Raw genomic sequence first — 23640 nt, forward strand, 5'->3', positions numbered from 1 at the left:
TGCAGGGCCCTCCGCTCTGGTAGCTGCATGCCCCTCTGTGGTGAGACGATTGCTTTTCCATAACGGAATTGCCCCCCTCCCTCCAGTGTGGATCCGTGGGAGAGAAGGCAATGGCGCTTGCCCTCCAGCAAGAACAGTGGGCTGTTCCCTTGTCCCCAGCTTGTGCGGACCTGCCCGCACTTGACCCGGGCGAAGATCCAGATGCGACGCTGTGCAATGAGGATCGGCTGGTGTTACGGAGTGACCTGACCTATGGCGATATTCTTGATGCCCTCACAGACCTACGAGCAACATGGCGGCACATTGCTCAAGAACTGGGAGATAAGATCGATGAAGCTGTGTTCTCCTTAAAGCGGCCGAGGCTGCTTGTTTCTCTACTACCTGCGTGTGCCTTGCAAATGGATACAGTGTTACTACAAGTGCGAGCGGAGGATCGCGATGTTCCTAGCTACAGTATCGCGTGCCTCCCTGCCGATGCTGCTACTGCTACGAAGTTTCCCCTCACTCCGGGAACTCTGACTCTGCCCGAACAACTGCACTCAGGGCTTTGCTTATCGTTCTCCCAGCTGTTTGCCCCCTTTGAGGGTGTAGCCCTCGGAGCCCTCTTTCAACATTGCCAGAGTGAGCGACATCTTGCATGGCAGGGGGGGCTTGTCATCCTGGCCGCTGCGTTAGTTGGAGATCGTGGACGCTCATCTTCCTCTCTTCTGCTCCCTCCATGTCGAGAGCGGCCATTTTGCTCCTTTGTTCTGCCGGACATGTATCCGCTGCGGTGGTCCTGCCTGGAGATGTTTCGTCGATCGGGCCAGGGTTGAGGGGGCTCCTCACCTCGGCTTGTTTGATCGGCTGGCGGAGACCCGGACCATTTATCGTTGTGCTCTGCTGACTGATTTGCCATTGCAGCCCCTTTCCCATTTGAGCCCGTGACTATCCTGTACTGTTGTGTTCCTTGATGGTGGGAGGGGGGTTCTGTAGGGGTCCGGGGTTCTAAATGAGAATGCTTTATTATTAGTGACTGGCTTTGTCATGTGCCCGCTATCATGTCGTGTTTGGGGTGATTAATGACGATATGACTTCTCGGGTGGGCTGCGCGGAGACTGGGACTGCTTCTATAAATGTTGGGCGCACACATCGTGAAATGATTTCTCCATCTCTCCTATTGTTGCTCTTTAATACAGCGCTGTTGCATTTGGAGTAGGAGTTTTTCAGTGTGGGACGCAGTGGATGGCTGGGGTCCCGGGAGTTCGGATGCTAAGTGGGCTCCTCCCCCCTACTTTTTCCTTTTGGGAGTGGTAGATTAGCTTGCTCTTTTCTCCCTCCCTATATTCAAGAGTGACGTTTTTTCTTTTTTCTTCTTCTTTTCTTCCCCTTTTTTTCCTTCTTTCTGCACTTTCTTGCTGTTCCTTCTCCTTTCCTCCGACTTTTCTTCTTCCTAAATTTCGGGTTTATAGGGCGACAGACACGCTGCTAGGGGGGGGGTAGGCCATAGCCTCTGCATGTGTGTAGGGTGGGGGGTTATATTTCATTTTTATTAGTTTCTATGGGACCTGTTTTGTTCTCCTCTATGATTTCGACTTTCTTGCCCATGTTTGGGAGTGCTGGGTGCAGGGTGGCAGTGGTATTGTGACTGGATCACAGGTGCTGCTCTGTAGCATTGCTATTGTGTAACCATCCTGCCTGGCGGGGACTTGATTATCGATCTACGACTTGCGTGATACAGTTGCTAACGTCATGTCCCACCTGCATGGACCTTGTTCTTAACTTTATTTTATCGGTACGGAACACTACGGCCTGACTTCAATAGTTGCATAACAAAAAACTTTAAAATTGAACCTACATACATCCTGTGACACGGTGCTGCGATATCCTTCAGTCTTTCTTCCTTTAAATGTTTGCGATTTTGCTACAGTACTGTGTCGCCATAACGTAAGCTGTTGTGCTAACTGATCGTTCGTGGCCGGCCGGATGGTTGTAGGCCCGTATTTGTTATTCTTCCTTATGCACAATAAAGGTTTTCAAAAACTTAAAAAAAAAAAAAAAAAAATGTGGTTCATCCTTTTCTTACCAGCAAGTTCAGGGTTAAGCTCTGTTCAAGTGCTGGCTTCAAAGTACAACTCACTTCAGGTGATGCATCTTTGCCATCTTGTTTTGAATCAGGATCTATTTTATCATCATTCATTAAATCACAATAAGAGTTCTACGTTCAGTCGATGATGAGCATTTCAATTGATTTTAAAAGTTTATTTCTCATTAAGAGTTTAGTAAGATTCTTTTTAATCAAATTAGTTGAATAAAATTCAATTAAGTTTACAGAAATCTCATAAAATTATGGTTCGAACAAATCACCAAATAAATCATCAAGTGAGTTCCAGAAAGGAAAAGTTACCCTATTCTAAAGAACAGGACCAGCATTTTAGAGTTACTGGCCCTCATGAAGAGTTCGAACTCAAAAGAAAAGAGTGAGATAAAGACAGTATAAAGCTCAAAATCCAATTAAAGCTACCAACTTCCCATTAAGGGTAGTTCATGCAACTCAGCTGGATCTCAATAATTCGAGCAAAAAGCATACAGTTTCAGTAGCAATCTGTCAAATCGAGCATCAATAATAAACCAAAGGAGTAGCAGCAACAGCGGTAGCCACAACTTGTCACAAAAAGGACAAGGAAATAGGTCACAGGGAATGTTTGTGTAAAAAAGCATTGCTCTACGCTAGGAAAAGGCAGTAATATCAAAGGCAAAAATAATGTTGCAAAATGTGTTGCAGTTCTTTCTTCCTCAGATTCAATCAGCAAACTGCAAGTGAGTCCAGCTCTTCCACTCCCACGAAATAACATGCAGCTTTAAAAGTTTTATCACTATGTTTGATACAGACATCTTTTGTACGTAGCTTCTTGATTTATAGACTCCCGTCCCTATAGGTATCCAGCACAGTTTAACCTTCCACTGTTAATGTTTCATCGCGTAAACAATGAACTATGTTAAAGAAGAGTAACATTATTTCACAAAATACTGTTTAGAAATGCATTTCATTTACATGAACAAGTAATAGTGTTTTAAAATGTGCAACTATTCTATTCAAGTATTATGTGAAACATGGGGTCAATAGGAAGATTATTTATCAGAATCAAATGTTTCTAAGCAGAATTTAATACATTTGTTAAACCGGAACATTCTGCAGCTGTGATGAGTATTTCTAAGCACATCACATTAAGGTCAGGTCTCTAAATTCCATTGTGCACATTTCAACATTGTCAAGTTCATTTCTAGTTTAAGCATACTTGCACTTAAGCATGTATGCGGCCTATACGAATAACTATAACTCCCTAGTACAGTTTGTACTCTTAAAATGTGTGTAATATAATTTTTTTAATTTCACGTAAATCTTTGCAGATATAGCTGTTATTCTAATTAATTAGCTTATTCACCACAATACTGACTGTCCTCAGATACGAAGCACAAAGCTCTTCTCTTCCAATAATTGGCCAGCCTGTGCTCTATGGCTAGTGCCAGGCTCTGTGCTCAAGCCCCAGTGGGCAGCCATTCCACTGCATACTGCCTTCAGCCTGTGGCCAGGCCCTACAACCAATACCCACAGCCAGTCAGCTACTGTTTGCTGGACAACGTCCCACATGGTCATGTCTGGACAATGCCTTACAGTGTTAAGCACTCCCTGGGACACCCACTACACATTTTCCATTTTCTTTTATTTCGCAGAGCACAGTCACCAAGTCCGACAAGCAGCACTCCAAAGTACCCGGGACAGTGCACGCTTTACTTTATGACACTTGAACGGTTCAATATTTTTCTTAATTGTGGCACACAGGGCCAGGGTGTCAGTGTACCCCCACCCTTCCACCTTATATCAACTGTTTTCTAAACTCAGGACACACGGACCGAGTCTCCGAGTGCTAAAATGGCTTCTGTTGATATTGCAGCCAGCCAATCAGATTGCTCGGTACTAACTGACCACAACCAAACTGGAAAAAAACATTCTTGGCAAATTAGAACAATGTGAAATCAAAATGCTCCTGGACAGTACAAACATAACCATAGGAAAGAAAAACATTGAAGAGTAGGCAAGTGAGAAAGATAGCAAAGTCCTCCATTCATCAGCAAGGGATTGATCCAAAGCACACTCTATGTATTTTTGAAGAATAGGTCTGGCCAATATACAGCTAAAGCTGTCCGTAACAGAGACCTAAAAAAGTGGCCCAGTAAACCTCTCATTCTGGCATGTGAGTGCGTAGCTGTGTGATCGATGTAATGACGGAGCCACCCGGCCCGTCCACACATGCACGCACGCACACACACCCCAAGGGCAGGCTCGCCTGAGGGTATAAATAAAAGGACGCAAGACCGCACAGGGTCTTTTGCCCAGAGTTAGATAGCGTGTCAGAGCGATTAATGAGCATAAAGAGTCAGGCCCTAATTAGCGGCATAGGTAACACACTTCCCCTTGTCACACGACACCACACTGGCGATGAGGCGGGTCTACCCCACGCCTCATGCCTGCGGACCGGTGTCTGCCCTGTCTCCCGTGCCCATGGCGCTCGCGGTGGCTAGCGCTCAAGCCGCCGCTGGGGCCGTGTTGCGGGTGCCTACCCCGCTACACGCGCCTGAATCAAGAGAAGTGATGGTCCCTGCATCGCGCCGGGCGTGGTGCTGAGGTGAGGTACCCCCTTCGTGGGGCACACGCGTCATCTACTGACAGCCCCATGCCTCACTGCTCCCTGCCTGCGGGCCCGGTGCGGAAGGCTTGCGCTGGAGCCAGCACTTTGCAGCGCTCCCGCGGAGGGCCTGTGTCGGCCCTCGCGAGCTGGGGGCAAAAGTGCGCTCGCTGCTTCAGCTGCCTGGGACCTCCTGCTGCCACATTCCAGCCCCGCAGAGGACCGCCAGTAGTGAGGGGCATGGCCCACTTTACAGTTGGAGGTCGTCCTGCTGCAGCAAGGGCCCGAGGCGCTCGACAGCGCAAAACAAAACAAAAAACAAGAGGAGGAAAGGAAGCCTCTGTCAAGGGGACACAGCGGAGAACAGGGGCATATTAATAACAGCTTGGAAAACCCGAAGAGAGACACCCCAAGGCCCAGGGAAAGACAGTACTCATGTGCAGCTGGGGAGCCAGGCCAAAGTCCACTGGCCGCACCTGCAGCCTCTCAGTAAGCATCCCCAGAGCACGCCCATTGCGAGAGAAGTGAATAGTGCGCCAGCACACGCACGCAGCCAGGGTCCAACACTGCGCCATGCCGCCAGCTACACCCTGCGAACATGAGCATTCAAGCCAGCACCGGTGGGGCCGCCCAGCAAAATGCGCAAATTCTGCAGCAAGCAGCGGCACAGGCTCAAGCTCCCGCCCTAGGGCCCTTGCAAGTTCCCGCTCCCCCAGGCCATTGCATCGCGGCCCAGCTACCGCCGTTTAGCGAACTCTCAGACCCATCCACCGCAGCCACGAGATGGCGCTCAGGGAGACAGACGGAAAGGTGAAAAGGTCGCTCCTCGTGTGCTACGGCGGAGCTGAGCTTTATGAGTTATTCGAGACACTGCCGGACAGGGGAAACGACGATGACTACGTCGGGGCGGTGACCGCACTGAATTGTCATTTCGACCCGCAAATCAACCCGGACTAAGAGTCATTTAAACTGCGAAAGGCACGACAAGGTGACACGGAGACTGTTGATGCCTACTACGCCCGCTTGAGGAAGCTGGCACCTCATGTGAACTGCCAGATCAGAGGCTAGAAATCTGCGCGCAGCTCAATCAAGGGTGTAGGTCTGCTCAACTTCGACGCCTCATCCTCAGACAGCCGCACATCTCCCTCGACGACATATTGGTGCTCGCAAGGTCTCACGAACTGTCCAATGCGCGAGCGGATGAGATGGAGGCAGCCCTAAATCGCCCTGCGGGGGCGGCACACATGCCTATGATCAAGGAGGAGAGAGTTGACGTGATCCGCAGAAGACCTCAACAATTCAGAGGGTACGCGAGGACGTCGCAACCACCCATGTGTGGCAACTGCAGCATGGACCATCCCGCTGGAGGGAGATGCTCAGCGAAAGGGAAAACTTGCTCGCAGTGTGGGAAATAAACCACTTCGCGAAAGTGTGCCAAAGCAGTGGGGGACGGTTCAACACTCCTGGCGCACGAGGGCCAATGCAGGGAGTACGCCAACTGACACTAGAGGACCCAGGCCCCTTCAGTAACCCAGCTCGGTCAGCCTTCAATCTCGAAGAGGACGATGACAATGTGTTTTTTGTTTCGTTCGTTGGCAGGGATGGCTCCCGAAGACGACCACCACCCATGTGTGACATCACCATGGCAGGCTCTCCGGTACATGCCCTAATAGACAGCGGGCCTCCGTAAATGTCATGGACAGTGTTCAATATAGTAAGATATACACTTACGACAGTGACGAACCACTCCCGCTATGAGGAGTCATGGAAGTGGACATTGCCAGCAATGGCCAGGCCATCAAGACAAGATTCAACATAACCGAAGGACAGAGAGGGACTCTCCTCAGCTGTCTTACAGCGGAAGATCTACAACTTGTTTTCTCTGCAAACCAAGCACATGAATTACATGCGGAGGAGATGCTAAAGGATTTCCCCCTACCTTTTCTCAAGGACTAGGCCGCCTAAAAGGAAAAACGTTCAAGTTGCCTACAGACCACACACTCAGACCCACAGCATTGAGACACAGGAGAGTGCCGTTTCACCTGCGACAGCACTGGGGGTTATCGAGAAAGTGTCAGGTCCGACACCCTTGGTTTCGCCCCTCGTGGTCGCCCCGAAACCGAAACAGCCCGGAGCCATACGGCTGTGTGTTGACATGCGCCTACCCAATTAGGCCGCAAAGCGAGAACGTCATCTCACGCCTACGATGGATGATATAGTCGCAGACTTGAATGGAGCTCGGTGGTACACCAAATTAGATCTCAAAGCAGGGTAACACCAGCTGGACCTCCATTCTGACAATCGCAATATCACCACATTTTCTACACACGTCGGCCTGCGCTGTTACAAGAGGCTCAGCTTTGGGGTATCTTCCGCAGCAGAAGTTTTCTAAAACGCTATAAGAGAGACACTCTTTGGGCTGTCGGGCGTAATCAATTTAAGCGATGACATTCTGGTCTTTTCTAAGACCCTCGAGGAACACCACGTCCACCTCAGGGCCACTCTGCAGCGCCTGGCTGATCATGGGCTCACTCTGCACGGCACCAAGTGCTCCTTCTACCAGGAATCAGTAGATTTCTTTGGATATATATTTTCAAGGGAGGGTCTACGTGTGGACCCGAAGAAAGCAGAAGCCATTCGCTCAGCACCCAGGCCGACAACAGCAACGGAAGTTAGAAGCTTCCTGGGGATGGCCACTTACTGTGGCCGGTTCATCCCCAACCTCGCGTCCCTATCGGAGCCTATGCGGGTCCTCACCAAAGCCGGACAAGTGTGGGCATGGTTGGCGAAAGAGGATGCGGCATTTTAAGCAGTCAAAAATGCCCTCATTGATGACAAGGTAATGGCATACTTTCGCCCGAACAGACGCACAGAGGTTTTCGTCGACACAAGCCCCGTCGAACTCGGAGCTGTTCTCATGCAGGAGACGGAGTCAAGAGAGTGGGTACCCACGGCATACGCCAGCAGAGCGTTGACTGCCACTGAGATGCGCTATGCTCAGATCGAACGCGAAGCGCTAGCGATAAAGTGGGCCTGTCAGAATTTCCACTTATACCTGTACGGCCATGAGTTCCGAGTAATCACAGACCACAAGCCGCTCGTACCGTTTTTTTGCCAGGACTGCGAGGCTCGCCCCTCCTCGGATCGAAATGTGGGCAGTAAAGCTTCAAACGTACCGTTTTGATGTTCACTTCAGACCCGGGGCAGACAATCCTGCTGACTTCTTGGCATGCCACCCGCATGCAGCCCCATTTGCTCCCATGCAAGTCGAGGCCAAGAAGGTCAAAGAATTTGTGCAGATGATCTCACAAGAAGCCTGCCCCCTCGCTCTCACATTGGAAGACATAGGTAAAGCGACGGAAGGAGATGAATGTCTCACGAAATTGAAGAACACGCTGGTCAATCAGAGCTGGAAACACTTTCTCAATGGTGTCATTCACTAACAGCAGCGGAGCAAGTGTTCAGGCAACAAGTCTGGCGAGCTCAGAGGGAGCTCAGTGAAGGCCCCCATGGGATTGTACTAAGAGGCACGTCGCTGGTGATCCCGATGAGCCTGCAAAGAGAGGTCATTCGACTGGCCCACCAAGGCCATCAGGGGGCGTCCAAAACCAAGGCCAGGCTGAGACACAAGGTATGGTTCCCTAGGATGGATGCCATGGTGGAGGAAGAAATGCGCAACTGTCACTCGTGCGCCATCACAGGCAGTGACCCAGTGCCATACCCGGTAATCACAGAAGAACCCTGCCTGGAGCCGTGGTCTAAACTAAGTATCGACTTTGGATCGTTCCCGGACGGCCGGAACACCCTTGTGCTGATAGGCTCGCACTCCCACTTCCCCATAGTGGAGGTGGTTCCGTCCACAGCATTCTCGCATGTCAAGACAATACTCGATCGGACATTCGCGATGATGGGTTTACCGGAAGAGATTCGGCCAAACAATGGGCCATTGTTTCAAGGCAAAGACTTTGAAGTTTATCTGGTCTCCAAGGGCGTCAAACATCGGAAAATCACCCAACAGTGGCCCCAAGCAAACAGAGAAGTTGAGCGCTTCATGCGGACATTGAATCGTGCTCTTCGAATCGGGGTAGAAAAAGGAGAAGAATGTCTCTCTCAGTTCCTCAGTCGATACCGCCAGACACCCCATTGCACCACCCGGTGTGCCCCCGCACATCTGCTATTCCGAAAAGCCCCCCGGGACTGTATACCTGTGGGCCCATCCTGGTGCCCCCCCCGCGAGCTTGACCGGAACGCCACCCAAGATAGGAGAAGACAAGCCAACGACAAAGCAAACCAAATGCGAAGGGCCAGACCTATGTCTCTCGTAGTAGGGGACAAGGTGGTATTAAAGGACAGACACCCGAACTGGAAATACCAAACACCATACGAACCTGAGGTGTGGGAGGTTGTCAATATTCATGGCACCATGGTGTCGGTAGCACGAGGCACCCTAGTGGTCACTCGGAACACCTCGTGATTCAATAGAGTCCAGAGAGAGCTGAGAACGATTGAACAGCACTCTCCCGATGCTGAATGTGGAGAAGGATCCATCTTGGTAGGAAGCTTTCAACGCCAATGTGCGGAAGCTCTGTCACCCCCACGTGCGGCGCTCAAGACTCCTGCCAATCCCAGCAGCAACATCGAAGGTCAAGATGTCCCTGTCGAGCATCCTGGAGTGTTGGGGGCGAGTGGAAATCCCCAGAGTCAGAGGTATAGCCTGCGACCGAACCTGACTCCAAGTTAGAGACTGAATGACTATGCCTGGCGTTTGAATAAGGACTAAGAGTCATCACATTTGGGACTATGTGTCCGAAAGATTGGAGGGATGTAATGACGGAGCCTCCCGGCCCGTCCACACACGCACACATGCACACACCCCGAGGGCGGGCTCGCCCGAGGGTATAAATAAAAGGGCGCAAGACCACACAGGGTCTTTGGCTCAGAGTAAGTTAGCGTGTCCGAGTGATTAAGGAGCATAAAGAGTTACGCCCTAATTAGCGGCATAGGTAACACATTGCCCCTTGTCACATAACACCATAATCATGTAAGTCCCCCTGTCAGCTCTATCTGCATTCTATGAAATGGTCCCTGTCTCTATGTGTTCCATGAACTCTAACTACCTTGGTTTTAAATGCTTGTCTGTGTGCCCTTAGATGCCCTCTCCTATTTTGCTCCTATCCAATCATCAACATCATTACCAATGACGTATGCTTCATCAGTTAAATACTACAAAGCAAGCAATTTAAAAAAGTAAATCTCACTGATTTAACACAACATATTTGCACTGCTAACAATTATCAGGCATTGAATGCAATTAAAGAGGACCTCATACAGCAATTTATTATAAAGGTAAGCATTAGTACGTATAGATTTTATTAGAGAGTGCCCTTGAGACGGTAGTTGTGGAAAAGGGTAAGGAAAGTAACAATGAGAACTAGCCTTTGCATTTAAAAAGTATAGCCCTTCTAGTATTCTCTTACAGTGATGGTATGCATATTTAGGATGCACAATGCAAAACCTGCCTGCACAATTAAAATGTATGTACGTCTTAAATGAGACCCCATTGACATTCGGTGCAGTCATTAATCTTCCATTACACACATCGGCCTTTAATTGATATATCGAAATCAATGTAAAGCTTTTAATTCGCTGGAATAATTCTGTGATAGTTTAAATCCAACGCGCCAGTCAGCACTTTCATAGGTGGCCTAACTGATGAACACAAATTCACAGATGTGAACTGTGCATATTGATAAGCATCTTTGTGGACTTTTCTGTCGAGTCTGCATCTTTTTGCAGTCTTACTGTCTCCCGGGTGCAGAACTGCTTTTTCATATTATCCTGATTTATTTTAGTTTGTGTTCACCGATGGATCAGAAGACATACAATCCTCGCGATCAATGAAAGCTTTAAAATGTAGCTGTCAATAATGTGTGAATCATCTTGTGCCGCGCAAGGTCCACTAATGAAGCTATTTGTTGGCAGTCTGCCACACGAGCTTCAGTGGAAATAATTGCAATGCCTAATGATCCAAAGGAGGGCGTAATGCACAAAGCATACAGAAATGCACATACGCAAAAGAATAACATCTTAAAACCAATTTGAGTTACCTCTTCGACCTGGATATATATATTTTGAAAAATTAAGGTTCAAAATGTATGTTTATATCTATGATTGAGTTTGCAAGGCTCTGGCAGTAGTCCCACGAGCATGCATCTTTAAACAATAGAGCAATTTGATTCGCCAAAAAGACCTTTCTTTCCATCGGTTATCACACTCTAATTGGCTGGCAGTAACATGAGGAGAAATGTTGTGGCTACCATTTCTTGACATGCTCTCCCCATGTCCTGAAATTCTTTTTAAAAATTACGTTTAAGAGGGCTGTGTAGGGGTACCCTTACCCCCTAAATCTGTGAGATATGTTTTCCACTTGTGTATAAAACACGATAAATCGAGCTTTCAATACATTTAGGCTAACTTTGTTCTGTCAAGCATCTTGGATGCAACATCGTAGCGTACCACATGACATTCGCTTTTGATATTATTTTGTTGTCATAAAGGATCTTAGGCTTGCTGTGAAAAGACTGATACTTTCCCAGCTTACCTGAATGAAATGTACTTTCTCTAGGCCACCCTAACTGCTCAGACTGAACAACGTACTATGCAACAAGTTGTGTCACATGTACAGATTCTGGGAACACCCAAGTCTAATATAGTTGAATGGGGAGAGAATTGCTGAATATGGTCTGTAATAAAGGTTTCCTTTTTGATTGCTTCCAATTGGTTAAGAGACTTTGAAACATGTACTCATGTAATAAATGTATGAATTCCTTTGTGTAAAGGCCTATAAAAGGACATTCTTCCATGAAAAGAGGACCCCTTTTCCCTCACTCTTTGAATGTGAATCTATGCTGGATTTTATTGGAACTGTACTGAGTTTTTTGATTCACCCCTTATGATTTGTATGCTGTGAGAAATTGGGTTGTTGGTTGAAGGGAAGATGACCCCATTTAAGCAACAGTCACAATCCCCGAACCACATAATTCACTAAATTACTCTGTGCATAACACTCAAAAGCTTTAAGGTTTAACTTAGAGGCAATGTGTAAAGAATTTATGCGAATTAGCAAACAATATATCAACTGGTATTATTCTTGAAGACAATTAAACATGTATGCATCAAGCATTCCGTAAAAAGACACGAGGAGACTCAATAGGTAATGTTTAGGAATGTGCTTGAGGCATCATATAATGAAAGCAAGCATTATAAACAGTTGTAGCAGCACTGTATATAACCAATTGTAAAACAACCCAATTGCACTTCGTGCTCAAGGTGTGTATGTGGCACAGAAAGTGGTGACGCAAGTGACAATAGTGATCAGCAAGGACGGCGCAAGGTGACAAAGTGTTTGTGTATTTACAATGTATTAAATAAACAATGTGGCTCAAAACAATAGTTTGAAATGTCTTTTTTCATTTGTTGGAGGAATTTAGCAGAGCCATATTATGGAATGTGCCTTCAATTGCGCTGAACGGTCGATGACGTTTCGATCCTCTTTATTCAGGATCATCTTCAGGACCGGTTTGATAGTAAGAACGGTGCTGTACAGGGAGGAAAGGAGAGCGTGAAAGTAGGAAGGGGAGGGGTAACGCGAGGAATAGCAGGCCAGAAAACTAGCCGCTGGAGTCCCTCTGGAAGGCATTGGTGCAGGTAATGTAGCAGGGCTCAAGCTGCAGGGCAGGCCTCTGATGGTTCAAGGTAGGCTCCATGCAGCAATACAGTCCTTCAAGGTGCAGCAAATCAGTCTTGGAGAGTACACAGCAGGACACAGAAGCAGGCAGTTCTCTTCAAATCCTTCCACAGGTCTAGAAAGTGTACTGAAGAGTGGGTCTGAGGGTCTCCTTTTTATGCAAGGTGCCTTCTTTGAAGTAGAAGATTCTAGAGAATTCCCTTTGAACTGATTGAATTTCCTTTCACCCTGCCCTGGATCCAGGATGGCTGCATGAACCATGCAATGGTCACAAGTCCTTTGTGTGAAGGCAGAGCACAGCCTTTTCAGTTGCAAGTAGGGCTGTGACCAGCTCTGCCCCCATCCTGTCTCTTGATGTGCCATTGAGGCACACCTAATCCCTCTGTTTTGTGGCTGTCTGGGAGGGATAAATAAAGTCTAACTACCAACCACACCTAGTCATGTGACCTGGGATAGGCTGCTGGCACAAAATAGTTTAGGGAAGAAGAATGCCAGCTTTCTAAAAGTGGCCTTTTCAAAATTCTGACTTAATATCTGACTTTAGAATTAAGAAGGATTTCTAATTTCAGTTTCTAAGACACAAAAAATGATATGCTTACCTGTTCCCAATCAAATGGAAGCACTTATTAAATGTAATAGGAAATGTAGAGATTACAGTACCGAAATCAAACTTAAGAGTTTTTTACTACCACAGCATGTAGAATTTATAAATACGTATCCAACCTTTTAATTACAATGCACCCTACCCTATGCGCTAACTTGGGTCTACATTAGGGGTTACCTTAGGAGTGACCTATGTGCAACAAAAAGTTGAGTTAAAGGCTTTGCAAGGGGTTGTATTACCAGGTCAAGTTGGCAGTTTGAATCCGCATTTAGGTTTCAATGGCAGACTGGGACATGTTTTTTTAAAAATAATTTTTATTTTCATCAGAAAGGGCACATATATACAGCAAAAATAAACTGGCGGTTTTAAATGTACACATCAGACGGAAACACGAGTACAGAAAAAAAAACAGAAGAGGAAAAATTATAGGACACACGAAATTATTTCATACAACACTATCAATAATTAAATGATTCCTTTCAAAATCAATGGTCTCCATAATGCTTCTAACTTAACTAAGGAGCAAGTCCTTAACCTGGCCTAAAGCCTGTTTAATCACTCTAGATGTAACAACCATGCCCGAAGTTTAACTCCAGCGCTCTGCTAGTTTCTCGCTGCCATCTGATCTAAAGCTATGTAAATGTTCATACATTGACCCTATCAAAGAATTTGTTTTTCCTCCGTACAGGCAGACCCAGATGCTTGATTGCATTATTGCTTTTACATCCAGATTAGATGCCAAATAGTCTCTTATCTGTAAATACTTTAAAAAGAAAAGAGCAGGAAGTTTATAGAGTAATCGTAGATTTTCATATGATTTAATTCCCTTCTCATCATACAGATCACCTAAACAAGTAACTCAATATTTGGCCCAAGATTTTCCTGCTTGATAACTGGGACATGTTTTAAGGGCTAAGTGGGTGCTACAATAAGTGTTGCAGACCCACTAGTAGCATTTAAATGCCACAATACAAGGGCCTTATAGGTAAATTGAACATGCCAATGAGTTGTAAGCCAATTTTACCATGTTTAAAGGAGAGAGCACAATCACTTTAGCACTTTTCCTAAGGCGAACAAAACAAATTCAGCACATTTAGCAGGGGTGAAGGCAAAATGTTTGGGGTTTGACCCTTCAGAGAGCGCCAAGTCAAACATATGCATATTGAACTAAGTATTTGATGGCTCAGCCTATGCATTTCTTTAACTGACACTTTTAATTGAACTTTTAAACCATAGTCCTTGTCTGTCATTCTTAAGCAGCAATGTTTCCAATGTTCTATGTGTAGGATTAAATAAACTAAGGAGAGAGATGGATCCAGCGGGGAGCACCAAAATCTGACAGGGAATACACCTCTCCCGGTCCAAGCCATTGGTGCGAACAAAAGAGAGTAAATGAGATACAGACTTACACGCTGACAAACTTTTTGGCCATTTTTTTTGCTATTGTTGTTTTGGGTGGGACTTTTGCAGGAGCCAACGGTGCCTCCCTGCTCCTGCGAGAGTCTGACTGTAGTGCACGGCCTGCTCTGGTTTCCACAAGAGTTGCAGAGGATCATATATATTCTCAAAGCTCCAAAGTTGCCCGCAGGCAAGGCAGCACACTCCAGCAGCTTGTCACAAGCATATTCCTCGTAGCAATTGTAAGGTAAAAGCTACACTCAGTCTTTCTGTAATTGCAGTCCTCTTGTCGCATAATGAAGCTTGACTCGTTTCTGGGCTAATGCCCTCATCAGAGGCTCGACAGGAGATTCGTGGAGTGGACACGCCCACCTTGTTTTTAACCGCCCTCAAATGGGCTGCTTTCAGGTGAATAACCGCAAAGGCTTATGGGCCATGCAGTGCGTGTCCGCCACGATAATTAAACTGTATTAGGTACCCTGGATGGGCCCCGATGTGCGGGTGAGCCATCAATCCTCTGCTGCTGGTCCACATGGGTCTTTGGAGTCTCGGAGACTCGTGGCCCCCTGTGACATGGGGTGGTGCGCGCCTTCACGGCCGGGCCGCTGTGTACATTTTCAATGCTCCTAAGTTGCCCACAGGCAAGGCAGCACACTCCAGCAGCTTGTCATATATATATATATATATATATATATATATATATATAAACAATCCACAATTTTGCCAATAAGCAAGGTCGCGCACTCAAGGAGATTCAGTCAAAAGTATTTATTCACCGGAATTCGCTACGCGTTTCGACACACCAAGGTGTCTTGATCACACGATAACCTTTTCCCCGTGGTGAACAATTTAAATACACAGTGAATGTTGTCCGGAATGGTAAACATAGAAGATGTGCATTACCCTCAATGCATACAAGTAATTGTCGGCCATATTGGAATGGATAAATTGCAAGGCAAAACATGATTAATACTCAGTTATGAACCAATGCAAAAAATGAAGTTACATGCAAACTAGGAAAATTAACAGAGGATTTCATTGCGCCTAGTATGCTAAAAACAAGTCATGTGGTGGTACTGGACAATATGGTCTAAGTAATACATTTGAACGGACCATTGACCACAGTAAATAGTATACATATTACTCCGCTGGTAAATATTAGAATACCAATAAACGCGGTAGAACAGAACCCAGTGGTACGTTACCCTATTAGTAATCAGTTCATAGTTCCCAGGTAAGGAGCAAAATACATTCCAATAATATGTGCATTCGGTCTAGTGCCTTAGTGTCTGAAAAAATGGTACAGAGGCGAAAAATGTCTCGCAGCCATCTATGTAAACCAGGAATATTATAAGTTCAAAAAAAGAGGAAAAAAGTGCCCAAAGTGAGAGTCTTATCTTTAGCAGAGTGACGTGATATCTTCCATTCAAACTGGAGAAGGGAGGGGCCGTGGTGAAGTGAGGAAGTGAATGCAGTCCCCCATCCTACTCTCCTGAAAGAGACATAACATGAACAAAATTAAAATGTGTTAAAATATATACAAGAGTATATCTGAAGGTGGTAATTATTCTGGTGTCAGTGGCGGCAGACTCATTTTTAGTTTTGCTAAAGAACAAGAAATCATGTTGTCTAGATTCAGAGAACGAGGCTACCCTGAATGGGTCCTTACCAAAGCTGTCAAAAAGGTCAAAGAGATAGAGAGATCCAGTACTCTGACACCCAAAACTAAAAATGAGTCTGCCGCCACTGACACCAGAATAATTACCACCTTCCATGAACAATCCAGGAAAGTCCAGAAAATCGTTAACGATAACTGGAAAATATTACAAGCAGACAACATCATAGGCCCACAAATCACCAAAAGACCACAAATCACATACAGAAGAGGTAGAAACCTTAGAGACATCTTGGTCAAAGGGGACATCACTGAGACCAGAACACAACACATAGAAGGACTTAAAGGTTTCTACCCATGATTGGCATTGCCGAGCATGTAAAGCCAGCGTCATGGTCAAAGATATAGTTATCCCTGGTACTTCTGAACGCAAAAAGATCAAGAAATTCCTCACATGCACCACCAACTATGTCATCTATGTCTTAGAATGCCCCTGCAATATCAGGTACGTTGGTAGCACCACCTGCATGGCCAAAAAGAGAGTTCTAGAGCATCTCAGAGCTATTACCAACTTAGATACCAAATACCCCATAGCCAGACATTTTAAGGATTTCCACAATTCCAACAATTCCTTGCTTAGATACTACGCAGTTGAACAAGTGAATATAGGTAAACGGGGTGGCAACAGGGAACTGGCCCTCCGTAAAAGGGAGTCTAGATGGATCATGGAGCTCGAGACGAGATACCCGGGGGGGCACAACATGGATGAGGAACTGGCAACTCATCTACATAACGAATAATAGATGCATACTGTGATTGTAATTTATGCTTGTTCTTTTCTGCAAAGGTTTAATGTAGGACAGCTATCATGTCCCACTGTGTACAGTTGATCTTTATTTCAAATATCTTGCAAATATTTTGTGTATCAGATATACTCTTGTATATATTTTAACACATTTTAATTTTGTTCATGTTATGTCTCTTTCAGGAGAGTAGGATGGGGGACTGCATTCACTTCCTCACTTCACCACGGCCCCTCCCTTCTCCAGTTTGAATGGAAGATATCACGTCACTCTGCTAAAGATAAGACTCTCACTTTGGGCACTTTTTTCCTCTTTTTTTGAACTTATAATATTCCTGGTTTACATAGATGGCTGCGAGACATTTTTCGCCTCTGTACCATTTTTTCAGACACTAAGGCACTAGACCGAATGCACATATTATTGGAATGTATTTTGCTCCTTACCTGGGAACTATGAACTGATTACTAATAGGGTAACGTACCACTGGGTTCTGTTCTACCGCGTTTATTGGTATTCTAATATTTACCAGCGGAGTAATATGTATACTATTTACTGTGGTCAATGGTCCGTTCAAATGTATTACTTAGACCATATTGTCCAGTACCACCACATGACTTGTTTTTAGCATACTAGGCGCAATGAAATCCTCTGTTAATTTTCCTAGTTTGCATGTAACTTCATTTTTTGCATTGGTTCATAACTGAGTATTAATCATGTTTTGCCTTGCAATTTATCCATTCCAATATGGCCGACAATTACTTGCCTTGTATGCATTGAGGGTAATGCACATCTTCTATGTTTACCATTCCGGACAACATTCACTGTGTATTTAAATTGTTCACCACGGGGAAAAGGTTATCGTGTGATCAAGACACCTTGGTGTGTCGAAACGCGTAGCGAATTCCGGTGAATAAATACTTTTGACTGAATCTCCTTGAGTGCGCGACCTTGCTTATTGGCAAAATTGTGGATTGTTTATTGAAACTTTCGGCTTCGGGTTTGCCGAACTTCGCGCCACCTGACGACGGGAGGAGGTACCCAGCAAAACCCAGTGTGCTTGGCATATATATATATATATATATATATATATATATATATATATATATATATATATATATATATATGTGTGTATTTTTATATTACCTACTGGCGGTCGCTAGTAGGTGGTTATAGTTAGAACAGAGTTCCATAGGAAATCCGCAACATTCTATTGGGTATAACTTTGGCGTTGGTGGATGAATCTTTGTGAATTTCTCAAAGAAGATGGCCCATTACACTCTGCTCCTTTCCTGAAAGTGTCGGGGAGATTCGTGAAGCGGGGGCCAAGAAAAAAGGGGGGTCCCAAAATGTGTTTTCCCCCCTGTTTAATTTCCATAGGACGATTAGACACGGCTACAGCCCGAACCGCTGAACGGAATTACACCAAACTTGGCAAAATGGTAGGGACTGGTACGAAGTAGGGCCTTTTCCATATTTGGTTAAAATCGCTCCAGCGGTTTTTATGAAAATTAACTTTAAAAACATATGTATATCTATATGCACGCTTCGTGCACTTTGGGTACGTGTACCGGTAAAAGCACACGGCGCGCCACAGAAGTGTGCGAGCGGAAAGCTGATTGGCTCTCGGGTGTCTGTCAACATTCAAAACAGTCCAGAGAGTCCGTCATTTTGTGTCTAGGTAGAACCGAGACACAAGAGGTGAAAAATAAAAGGGGAAAACGTATTTTTAAATTTCGCGGAGTAAGCTCAGGGTGCGCGTACATGGGCGTTTACAGATACGCGTACCCTGAACGCAACACGGGGAAAACCAGTGAAAAAAATTAGAGTAAAATAAGAATTTAGAGTGCTTAGAGGTAATCCCCCTGCTTCACTCCCCTTCCCCTTCTTTCCTTCCTTTGCTCCCTCACTCACCTTACTCCACTTCACTCACTCCTTCTCTCACTCCCTCTATCCTCTCACATCCTCACTCTCCTTCCCTCACTCCCTCTCTCTTAGCCTCACTCCCTCCATCCCCCCACTCTCTCAGTCCCCTTCCCTCATGCTCACTCCCTTTAACTCTCCCACACTCCCTCACTTACCTTTCTTTGCTCCCTCACTCAGTCTCCTTCTCTCACTCTTTCCTTCACTCCCTCTGTCTCCTCACTCCCTCACTACCCTTGTCTCAGGTTTACTTGCCTTTATCCACTCTCTATCACCACTCTTTCCTCAACCTCACTGCTCTTCTCTTACCCTCCCTCACCCCCGTTCCCTTACTCCGCTTCCCTCACTTATCCTCATTCCCCATGTTCACTCCCCTTCCCCTCACTCCCCTCCCACACTCACCTTCTTTCAGTCCCCCTGCTTCACTTCCCTTCCCCTCTCTTCCCTTCCTTCGCTCTCTCACTCATTTTCCTTTCCTCTCTCACCGTACTCCACTTCACTCACTCCTTCTCTCACTCCCTCTGCCCTCTCATTTCCTCACTCCTCTTCCCTCACTCACTCTATCTTACCCTCACTCCATCCATCCCCTCACTCTGTAACTCCCCCTTCACTCACCCTCACTCACATTCCATCTCTCACTGTTATCAACTCACCCTCACTCACTCCCCTTCTGTCATTTGTTCCCTCAGTCACTTTCTCCCCTTCATTCAGTCATTTTATACATTCATTTATGCAGTACACATTCATTGAAAAAATAATGACACAATATATAAGGAATATAGAACTTTTTTTTTCTTCTTTTTAAGTTTTTACATTTTTTTATACTTTTTCAGAACGATTTACAAAAACAAAACCAGGGAACGCAAAACTGCTCAACAGGAGCAAAAAAAAGGGGAAAAATTAGAGCTGGGTGGAGCAGCGGTGGTCCTCCTTTTTGCGAGCAATAAGTTCAATGCTCTGCTACCCGTAGCAGAGCAGTTCGTCACAGTGTTTGCAGACGATTTTTAAATCTCTGAAGACCGGCTGAATATTGGGGATTAAATGTGCTGCTGCTCTTCCAGAAGGTGTTGCTGTTCGGGTGGAGGTACTGCCGCCATCTCTTGGGGGATTGCGTGCCAGGTCCCTGGTGCTCTCCCTTGCGAAGGTATTAGGGTGCCTCCTCTCCACATGCGGATCAAGGTGGCATTCCCGAAGCTGTATTTGCGGGTGGGATCCCCACGTGACAGAGTTGTGTCACATATCCGGCAGGTCACTTTAGCTGCATTACATTTTTTCCCCCTCTGGGAAAGTCAGGCCGTAAACCGAGAGTGTTTAAAGCTTTGGTTAATTTACTAGAAGATCAAGGCCTAGTTGATGTTTGGGGAAGGCTCCGGGGAGTGGATAATGGTTTTACTTTTTATTCACATCCCCATAAAAAATAAGTTAGATTGGATTACTTTTTCGTCCCAGAATATTTGTTGGTAGGAATTAATATCAGAACCTATTCGAGAATTACTTCTGATCACTCCCCCATCATGATTGATATACAGAGTTCAGTAAAGAGGGCAGCTCCTCCCAATTTTTCTTATGATCGGAAACTAGGTTTGAATGAAGAATTCAAAACTCACATGCAAAGTTGGATTCCATTTTTTTTTCTTAATAATCATGGTACGGCGAATACTGGCATAGTTTGGGATTCTTTTAAAGCGGGCTTCCGGGGAGAGTGTGTTAGCTTCTCATCATGGCAACTTAAAAGATAAAAAAAAGAGCTTGGCCTATTATATGAACTCCTGGATAAGGCCGAGGCATCGTTAACCAGGGAAGTAGCACAGGGTAACACTGAGCTCTCCGAGGTTGAAAATTAGTTTGCTAAGGCTAGAACCAACATTCTTGGTTTCTGGGACAAGAAAATTACTAGGAGATTTTTAACCTCCAGGATGTTAACTTATGAGTTCGGGGAAAGAATTGGTAAAACCTTGGCAGTCAGATTATGAATGAAGCAGACAGCGCGGTATATTAGCTCAATGAAGGATGTACAGGGTAATTCACATTCAGGTCCAGAACGCATTCTTGGCATATTTCATAGTTTTTATGCCGGATTGTATTCTAGGGATGACAGTTTAGATCCTGGTATGCATTGGCACGATAGAATGTTAGCTGGTTTGAAAACTCTAGAACCTTAAACGGCGCAAGAATTGAATTTACCAATTACTATGTTAGAACTAGAGATAGCGGTAAAGAGTCTTGTAGTTGGTAAAGCCGCTGGACCTGACAGAATACCTGCTGGGGTATACAAACTGTTTTTTAATATCTTAAAAGATGAACTGCTTCATGTAATTTTGGTAGCTCAACAGGGGAATCCTCCTAGTAGCTGGTCTGAGGCCACTATTGCGGTTTTTTGCAAGAAAGATAAACCCCCTGACAACCTTGGGTCTTATCCCCCTATATCGTTATTGAATGTGGACAATGAGATATACTCAAAGATCTTGGCTAACCGCTTATCCAATGTGGTAACATCCTTAATCTCACGAAATCAACATGGGTTTATTCCCAGAAGAGGCACTGTGGACCACATCAATAAAGTTATTACTTTGTTCGATTTGGCAGCGGTAAATAAAAGGAAATTGGCGCTTTTCCTGCTGGACGCAGAAAAAGAGTTTGACCGGGTGAGTTGGGAGTATATGTGGATATTGTTGGCTAAAATGGGCTTCGGACAAAAATATATTAGCTCTATACAATCCTTGTATGTCAAACCTATGGCTAAAATCTCAGCTCTCGGAGTGCTCTCTGAATCTTTTAGCATCAATAGAGGGACTCGACAGGGCTGCCCATGTTCTCCGTTATTATTTGCATTATATATTAACCCGTTTATAGAATTATTAAGTCAGAACCCCTTAGTTCTCCCTTTTAGAGTTTCCGATTTTTGTTTTTCAGTATTCGCTTATGCGGATGACATTGCGGTGGTTACTGATAGACCTGATACCGCTATTTTAGAGATTGAGAGGCTGGCACTAGAATTTGGAACCATAACTGGTTATAAGCTGAATGCATCAAAGACACAGATTTTATGCTCAGGAGCTATCACTTTGGAAGATGAGAGAGTGGTGGGAGAGGTCACTTGTCTTGGTATATGGATTAAGACAAATATGACTGAACTGATTAATGTAAATTGGAACAGGGTATACGATAATATTAAGGCTTCTTTAGAGAGATGGGATCGGTTATTTTTGACTATAATTGGACAAACAAACTTTATAAAAATGAATGTTCTACCTAAAGTGCTCTACCTGTTCCGTTCAATACCCTTGGAATTTCCAAAACCCAAGTTAATGGCTTTACAAGCACTGTGTGGAAGATTTATTTGGAGTCCTGGGAAACCTAGACGGGCTATGAAATCTTTGATGTTACCGGTGGAAAGGGGTGGGTTGGGAGTACCTGATTACTTTCTTTATTATATAGTTTGTTTTTTATTAAGAATGAGAGTGCTGACAACAGGTGAATCAACTGAATTCATGTACAACCACCCATCTATATTTGAGATTTTGTTGGGAACACAAGTGAAACAAAGTTTTTTCATTGAAATAGATGGGAGCTGCTATAAGCGAACCCGATTTAAAATCCTGATAGGAGACCATAAGACCTGGAGATGGCTGATACGTACTACTGGTTTAGGGAAGCTGCCGTATTATACTCCATTTGGTGCACCAAGATTGTTACCTAACATATTTATGGATGGCATGGCCTTGAAATGGCAAAAAAAGGGAGTGACATGCTTGGGGGATTTTTTTTGGGTGGATGGCATGTGTAAATCTTTTTTGGAGCTGAGTGATCAATTTAGTTTAACAAGAAGTTATTTTTTTAAATTCTTACAAATTAGAGATTTTCTTATAAAACATAAACTTGGTTTACAATAGTTTCAAGTTGTTGAGGCTATGGATCGTCGGGTGAAGATTGGCACAATGTATAGACTGCTTGTGGAGGAGAAACCGGACGACTTGGAGAGAACAAAGGCAAAATGGGCTGATAAGTTGGCGGATACTGAGCTTGATGTGGAAGATTTGATTCTACTTTCTAAAGAAGTCTTAATGTCCGCTAACTTAAAGGCGCAATTTTTTAAAACCTTGTTTGATGTATACTACACACCACACCGTATGTCTAAATGGGGAGACAGCTATGATGGAAAATGTTTTCGGTGTAAGGCAGACCATGCAGATAGCTTACATATTTTTTTTTCCTGCATTACATTGAGAGGGTTCTTAAATGATATTGAAAAATTTTTGTCTCTGGTTCTTAAAGTCCGAGTGGTGATCACTCCCTCAATGTTGATGCTGGGGAATACCCCAAAAGACAATTGTGTGATGGACTATATTCTTTTCGTTATTTTATTTTCTTTTCTATGACTGTTGCACGGATTTGTATTGCCTCAGAATGGCTTCAGGAAAATCCACCTTTATTTCAGCAATAGCGAGCACAAATGTACAAATGATATAAGTTGGAGTGGGGTCTGTTCTCGGTTACCGGGTCCAGAAAAAGGAAAAAAATTGGACAGAAAATCTGGGGGGCATTCTCAGATTATTATGAAGATTGAAACTGCCATTCAATGTTATGTAGTCCAAAATCGTACATGTGTTGTGTATATAAATGATGTATTTGGCTTCCTTTTTGCTATGCTTTGTATGAATGAACTTCGTTATTCCCTTTTTCTTTGATTTTGCTGTACAAGGTTTTTGAGATGTATTATGTTGTGAACCAATAAAATAAATATACAAAAAAAAAAGGGAAAGTCAAGAACTTCCAGATGAAATGCTCTTTTACTTTTCTCCGGGGGGTCCTCAGGCAGGAATTCAAGATCAGAGTCTGAGAAGGGGTCCCTGGAAGCAGACATCTTTAAAAAAAAAAGAGGTATT

Source organism: Lissotriton vulgaris, chromosome 4_1, assembly GCF_964263255.1.
Source record: "Lissotriton vulgaris chromosome 4_1, aLisVul1.2, whole genome shotgun sequence".
NCBI lineage: Eukaryota > Metazoa > Chordata > Amphibia > Caudata > Salamandridae > Lissotriton > Lissotriton vulgaris.